We start from the raw sequence: 7,761 nt of genomic DNA, 5'->3' as shown, positions 1-7,761 counted from the left end.
AGCCGCTTCTGGAGAACCAGAGCAGTGCACGGAAACGCCGTTTACCTTCCCGCTGGAGCAGTACCTATTTATCTACTTGCACTTTGACGTGCTTTTGAACTGGTAGGTTGGCAGGAGCAGGGACTGAGCAACAGGAGCTCACCCCATCGCGGGGATTCGAACCGCCGACCTTCTGATCGGCAAGTCCTAGGCTCTGTGGTTTAACCCACAGCACCACCTGCGTCCCTTGTGTTATTTGCATAGAAACTGATTATTCTTGTACTGTACTTCTTAAGAGAATAATTTTCAGTGTGGGGAATTGTTTGCTGTTGTTTTTCTCTTGCCCTTGTGTGTGCACGTCCATGTGTGCCAGGAATTTGTGCATTAGCCTTGAACCAGCAACTTTCCCATGCCCTCATCCCTCCATCTGCAAATGGGAGTGATGATAATATGGATACACCTTAGAGACATAATGGGATCAAACATGTGAAGTACCCAGGGTGTTCAAATGAAAGCTCTCCATAAATGCTAAATTATGATTAAATTCGTTCATTATTTCAAATGGACCGTTTCCCTTTCATAACATAAGCCAGACTTGGGGTGGGGACTTGTGCTCAAAAGTTATGGCTAGTTGGGTGTTTTGTTTTGTTTTGTTTTGTTTCTGTTTTAACCCTGCTGGTTATTATACTGTGGCGATCACACAGGGCCCCCAGACGTTTCACAGTCTATTGGAGCCAATTTGATTCCCTCCCTCCCTCTCTTTCTTTTTTCTTTTCCTTCTCCTCCTGCGATGAGGCTACATTTTAATATTTTAATGTATTTTAATTTTGTTTTTAAGTTGTAATCATTCAACTTGTTATTATTATTGCTTGTAAGCCGCTCTGAGCCCGGCCTTGGCTGTGGAGGGCGGGGTATAAATAAAAATTATTATTATTGTTGTTGTTGTTGTTGTTGACCCTGTGCCACCACTGCGGTCGCTTTCTTCGCTGCCACCACCCCGTTTCTCACGGGGACACACAGAGTCCAGACAGTTGTTAACATAAACATAAACATAAACAAATAATCAAGTTTAGTTTTAAATGCAGGAACAAGCGTATGGTTGCAGTTTATTTTTCTCGTGTCAGTTTCCTAATCTTAGTTCCTAACAACTCCAAACTGATTATTCCAACTATCTATCTGACTCAACCTAACAATTCCTCTCACTCTCTCACAATAAAACTCTACCATTTGTTGTTGTTGTTTAGTCGTGTCCGACTCTTCGTGACCCCATGGACCAGAGCACGCCAGGCACCTCTGTCCTCCACTACCTCCCGCAATTTGGTCAAACTCATGTTGGTAACCTCGAAAACACTATCCAACCATCTCGTCCTCTGTCGCCCCCTTCTCCTCATGCCCTCCATATTTCCCAGCATCAGTGTCTTCTCCAGGGAGTCTTCTCTTCTCATGAGGTGGCCAAAGTACTGGAGCCTCAGCTTCACAATCTGTCCTTCCAGTGAGCACTCAGGGCTGATTTCATTAAGAATGGATGTGTTTGATCTTCTTGCAGTCCATGGGACTCTCAAGAGTCTCCTCCAGCACCATAATTCAAAAGCATCAATTCTTCAGCGATCAGCCTTCTTTATGGTCCAGCTCTCACTTCCATACATCACTCCCAAGCCTCAACTCCCAACTGACAAACCTCAAATCCCAACTCCCAAACCTCAACTGACTTTTTCAAAACCTCCCATTCTATCTTTTACTCCCGCCTTGCATTCTCACTGGCCAATCACACCCATTTTAACCCTTTCCTTGACCCATCCTAGGAGGCAAACGCCACATATACCAATAAGATTCCTTGCAGGATATCCAGCCTTCATTCCACAGGAGAATATCTAGGCTCTCCTACGTAATCCAGCCCCTACTTTGCTGATTACACTCAACAAGCGGTTTACATTCTTCTTCTTCAGCTCTGAAGGATATTTACCAAATTCATATTTCCAGCAGGATCTGAGCCACGGGTGAACCCCCTTTGCAACTGTCACTACTCTTAATCTGCTGCTCTGGCCACCTAAACACACACGCACAAATCCTGCGGGGCTAGAGAAGATCACATCCGCTCACCAGGTCAGATGGTGGACAGGGTTTGCGGCCTGGGTTCCTGCCCAAAACTGTTTTTAAACCAGCCAGTTTGCCCCATGAAAGATGGGAAAATGATACAAAATTCCTATAGAACGTTTATGTACAAGAGAATGTTTTGATTCATTCCATTATTTTGCATGCAGATATCTGATGGGGTAGGGACGCAGGTGGCACTGTGGGTTAAACCACAGAGCCCTAGAAGACACCCAGGTCTAGGGGTGTCCATAGCACAGGATTAGACAGGACATTTCGGAAATGGGGCTGAATTAAGAATGATCCAATATAGAAACATGAACTCCAAAAGAGAAGAGTCACCTGCAGACGGAACAGCAGGTGCTTCAAAGTTATGAAGAAACATTGGGGGGGGAGTTGGGCCCAGGGTCAAGGTGGGTGGGTTGCCATGGTAACAATGGCCTGCCCTCCTTTGTGACAGAGTACAAACCTCAAATTACAGAATCGTGGAACTGGGGGCCACACCAAAGGCCATCTAGCCCAACCCCCTGCAATGCAGGAATCACAGTTGAAGAGTCCCTGACAGACGCCCCCCCCCAACTTGCTCTGCTTCAGGACCTTTTGCCTATTGCTTCATTACAGAGGCCAGAATTTTGCTTCCTCTCATATTCCAGTTTTTTTGTACTTGCATTGTTGTATATAAAACAAGGACTTTTCCATATTGTCTTCTAAATGGAGAAATTGATTGCTGGTCTTGTGGAGAAGCTAGCTTGCTTGTCTTCAGGGTAAATGACTTAAGAGGAATATTCATAGGAAACAGCCTTGGACAGAGTCAGACATTGACCCATCCACCTCAGCATCATCTAAACTGACCGGGTTTCAGACAGGGGACATTCTCTGCCCCACCTGGAGATGTAATCCAGGATTATCTATGAGGATGATGATAATGCAAAGCAGATTGTCTGATCCTGTGCTATGGACACTCCTAGACTTGGGAGTCTTCTACTGCATTTCAAGGGATGTTGGGATTGTCTCCCTTTGGAAATGGGGCTGAATGAAGAAAGATCCGGTATAGAAACATGAGCTCCAAAAGAGAAGATTCACCTGCAGACGGAACAGCAGGTGCTTCAAAGTTCTGAAGAAACATGGGGGGGGGGAGTTGGGCCCAGGGTCAAGGTGGGTGGGTTGCCATGGTAACAATGGCCTGCCCTCCTTTGCTACATCTCCTGCTTCTCCCTTAAAAGTCACCAACTACAGGTGTCCATTGTGGGTTCGTGAGGAGAGACAGAGAGAGGTGTGTAGGTGCGGTAAGAGAGAAATCAGAGGATTTGGATTTTATTCTGCTTAAAGAGGAGGCGGAGCCAGCAGCAACCATGCGGTCAGTTCCAGACCTTCAGGAAGAAGAAGGAAGGTTCAGCGGACTTGTCCTTCGTGGTACAGAGTGGCTCAGGAGACTGAGAAGCGCAATGCAGCTCAAAAAGAGCAATAAAGTGGCCCCGCTACAGCCCAAGGAGCAGCCTCCTCTGGCACCAGTTGTGACAAAGCTCTTCAAAACCTTTCCAGAGCTCGAAAAGGCAATAGCTCAAAACTGGGCCCGTATTAGGCCAGCACCTGAAGAAGAGGACATAATTGTAGAAGATCTGGAATGAGCTGCCGGTGTGACGGGTCAAGGGAAGGCGCTTCGCTTTGGAAGAGTTAAAAGGGAGTAAGGGAAGAACAAGGGCAATGAGATCGAGGTAACCCTCCAGCCTCTCCTGAGCTGCAGAGGCTCGGGGCAGAGAGGCGGAGGGAACTAAGTTCCCGCAGGAGGAGTGCTCACCTCCAGGCCAGGAGAGGCGAGTCACCTGTGGACCGGGGCCGCCCTATGCCTCGGGGCAGATAAAAGCCGGCCAGCCCCAGTCCCAGATTCCGGGAGCAACGTTGTTGGTTGCTAGTTCCTGCCTGAACCCTGTCCTGCTTTTCTGCCTGAGCTCCTGACCTGCCTGGCTCCCTGCTCGCATGCCTGTTCCTGACTTCACCCGACTCCCTGCCCTGCACCCAGCTTCAGCTACTACGGACTGCCTCCACGTTGCACCTTTGGCCACGGACCGGACTTGGACCTCGCCTCTCGGGTAAACCACGGGACCAGGACAACGGGGAAGGAGGGAGAAAGGATTGAAGAGAAGTGAAAATGGTGGGGACCAAAGGCTGACTGCTGACTCACCCTTACCGTGCGAGGAAGAAAGCAGAAACAATGGAAAAAAATTAGGCCCTTTGGGGATGATGTTTATTTCTTTTTGTGTATCTTGTTGGTGCGTAAGCATAAATAAAGGAAGAACAATATGTTTGTTGGGTTGTTGGTTGTTGTTTTTTTTGTATTCTCATTTTATATTGTTACGTTGTGAACCCCCCGTGATCTTTGGATGAAGGACGGTATAGAAATTTAATAATGAATGAATGAATGAATGAATGAATGAATGCTCTCCCCAGGGAAACATTCATGGCACCCACACTGTCAGCCTCAGATACCAGGCTGAGAAAGATGTTTAGGTAGGCTCATTAATTGATATTAGATTAATATCTGCTATGATGGTTTATTTTGTTCAATTAACTAGCACAAAATACAAAATCTAGAATCTAATATTAATTTTCTTCTTAACTATAAGGATTTTGGTCAATATATTGAAAAATTGCACAGTGCTAAAACAGACCAGTACATGACCAGTACTAATTAACTGATCAGGAATAGGCCTGCATAGCCTGTGTTCTGGTATTTGCGGCCAATCTGGACATTATGTTAAATATATTTTTTTAAAATTGTGAAAAGTCCAGTAGCACCTTAGAGACCAACTAAGTTTGTTCTTGGTATGAGCTTTCGTGTGCTCATACCAAGACAAACCTAGTTGGTCTCTAAGGTGCTACTGGACATTATATATATATATATATATATATATATATATATATATATATATACACACACACACACACATACACATACATTTCCACTACATCAGACCAACACGGCTACTTACCAGAATCTAGAACTAAGTATATTCAGAAATGGATAGCGAACAGCACTACCTTGGCTCTTTGCAGATACGGGATCCTTTTACTTCTAGTTGCCATGCCGCTGCGTTTGCTAGCTGAGTTCTTGCTTTGTTTAGAGACGCCAGGGTTTATATGCAAGGAATTTCTCAGAATAGGACTCAGAATGCCATATTCTCCAGCATTCCCCAACATTCTTATTTCATGCAATTTTGTAATTGAGAAGTAGAACTTGGTGCAAGCAGGAAGAGCTGAGATTTCAACTTATGGCAGTGTTTCTCAACCTGTGGGTCCCCAGATGTTGTTGGACTACAACTCCCATCATTCCTAGCCAGCATGACCAGTGGTCAGGGATCATGGGAGTTGTAGTCCAACAACATCTGGGGACCCACAGGTTGAGAACTGGATTAAGGGCACTGTGGGGCATTGCTGGGCACTTGAACAAGGACCCTCCCACTGCATGGTCATCATACTGTGAGTTCTTGCTGCTTGGCATCACCACCTGTTTGCTCATCCAGCTTTTTCCTTCAGTGATAGAGGAAGCAAGCAACTGTGGACAAGGGAGAAAGAACATTGGTTGTCACCTGCTCATTCACTTCTTGCCTGTTGCCTGGACAGGTGAGTAAGCAATGGTGGCTGGAGAACAACAGAACGAGGGGATGGACATATAATCAATCTATACCCAACCCGAAATACCGTAATTTACTGAAAGTTTTTTGGGGGGCACATGCCAGAGAGTTCTCTCCTCCCCACTTATAACAATGTATAAGGATCCTCAGGAGAAAGGTTGAGATCCCTTGTCTGAGGAAATGAAGTTAAAATCAGGTTTTGGCGAGGAGGGGTTGGAGTCAGGATAGGCAAGTGGAAGAGAATCATGGTCGGGGCAGAGTTTGACAGGATTTGACAGGGTGTGTGCAGATTATTAGGAGCTCCAGGGTCAGTCACAAAACAACATGTCCAGAGGGTGGCAACAAGAGAACTGGCCTTTTCCACAGTGGCTCCCCAGAGTCGGTCACGACTGGACCTAATGGTCAGGTGTACCTTTATCTGTGGTGGCCTGGGGGGCAGGGCAAAGGGAGCGGACCGGAAGTGAGCAGTCTTCACTCCACTCCACTCCTAAAGAATAAAAGGGGATTTGCACTGAAATCAAGCATCGCAGTTTGCCCCAGAGTATCACCCCCCCGAGCCCTCCCTGTACTTGTATCTTTTCTTTTAGGCTCACCTTTCCCTTTCTAGGTTCCTGGGCGAGGTTGCTGTCTTTCGGAGCAGGGAAGGGATTTCCCCTGCTCCGCATGTTTTCCCTTCCCCACAGCAACTGTCACAACTTTGGCGGTTTTAGGTCTTGGGCGGAATCCTTTCGCCCCATATTCAGTGAGGGGTTGATGTGGCGAGTCATCCCTTCTGCGATATCAGGTTCCCCATCAAAGGGGTCTTGAGGGGAGCAGGGACAGAGCAAAGTGGGTGCGGCACACCCCGGGTGTCATCACCTAGGGGGGTGATATTCGGTGTGCCGCCTGCCCACCTCCTGCCTACCCCAAAAGCTCAACAGCAATGACAATCACAGCCAGTATTTTTATACAGTGGTACCTCTGGATACAAGGGACGCGGGTGGCGCTGTGGGTAAAAGCCTCAGCGCCTAGGGCTTGCCGATTGAAAGGTCGGCGGTTCGAATCCCCGCGGCGGGGTGCGCTCCCGCTGCTCGGTCCCAGCGCCTGCCAACCTAGCAGTTCGAAAGCACCCCCGGGTGCAAGTAGATAAATAGGGACCGCTTACCAGCGGGAAGGTAAACGGCGTTTCTGTGTGCGGCTCTGGCTCGCCAGAGCAGCTTTGTCACGCTGGCCACGTGACCCGGAAGTGTCTCCGGACAGCGCTGGCCCCTGGCCTCTTGAGTGAGATGGGCGCACAATCCCAGAGTCTGTCAAGACTGGCCCGTACGGGCAGGGGTACCTTTACCTTTACCTTACCTCTGGATACTAACGGGATCTGTTCCGGAGCTCGGTTCGTATCTAGAAGCAAATGTAACTAGCGATGGCACGCCTGTGCACGTGCGCATGACTTTTCTGCACATGCGTGTGACGTCATTTTGAGGGTCTGCGCATGCGCAAGCACCGAAACCCAGAAGTAACGTGCTGAGTTACTTCCAAGTTGCTGCGGAGCGCAACTCAAACGCGCTCAACCCTAAGCGCATTCAATCCAAGGTATGACTGTACTGTGAGTAGATCGCAGTCCCTTGGGAGTCCAACTGGATTTCAATTGGGGGGGGTGCGTGACAAGAAATTTTCTGCACCGGGTACCACCTGACCCTGCTACGCCACTGGAGGGGAGTCTCTGGCCACAAGTCCACAGCTGTGGGTCACAGTCCTCCCCTCAGCTGTGGGCAGTGGTGTAGCGTGGGGGGTGCAGGGGGGGCCGGCCGCACCGGGCGCAACACCTGGGGGTTAGGGGGCGCAAATCCACGGGTTAGGGGGCGCAAATTACTTGCCCCGGGTGCTGACACCCCACGCTACGCCACTGGCTGTGGGGATAAAGGGGGCCAGCTGTGTAAATGCACGTTGTGCAGTGTCCAGTTCCTGACTGACCCGTCTACACGCCCAGGTTTCCTACATGTGAAACTGAACAAAGTTGTGGCCATTTTAATCTGGCAGAAGATGCTGTCCTGTGTTTTCCTTCTGCCTCCCCGAGGGACTG

The sequence above is a fragment of the Podarcis raffonei genome, chromosome 9 (assembly GCF_027172205.1).
Source record: "Podarcis raffonei isolate rPodRaf1 chromosome 9, rPodRaf1.pri, whole genome shotgun sequence".
In the NCBI taxonomy this organism is placed as follows: Eukaryota; Metazoa; Chordata; class Lepidosauria; order Squamata; family Lacertidae; genus Podarcis; species Podarcis raffonei.
The sequence above is the reverse complement of the archived record's forward strand: the minus strand, read 5'-3'. Positions refer to the sequence as shown.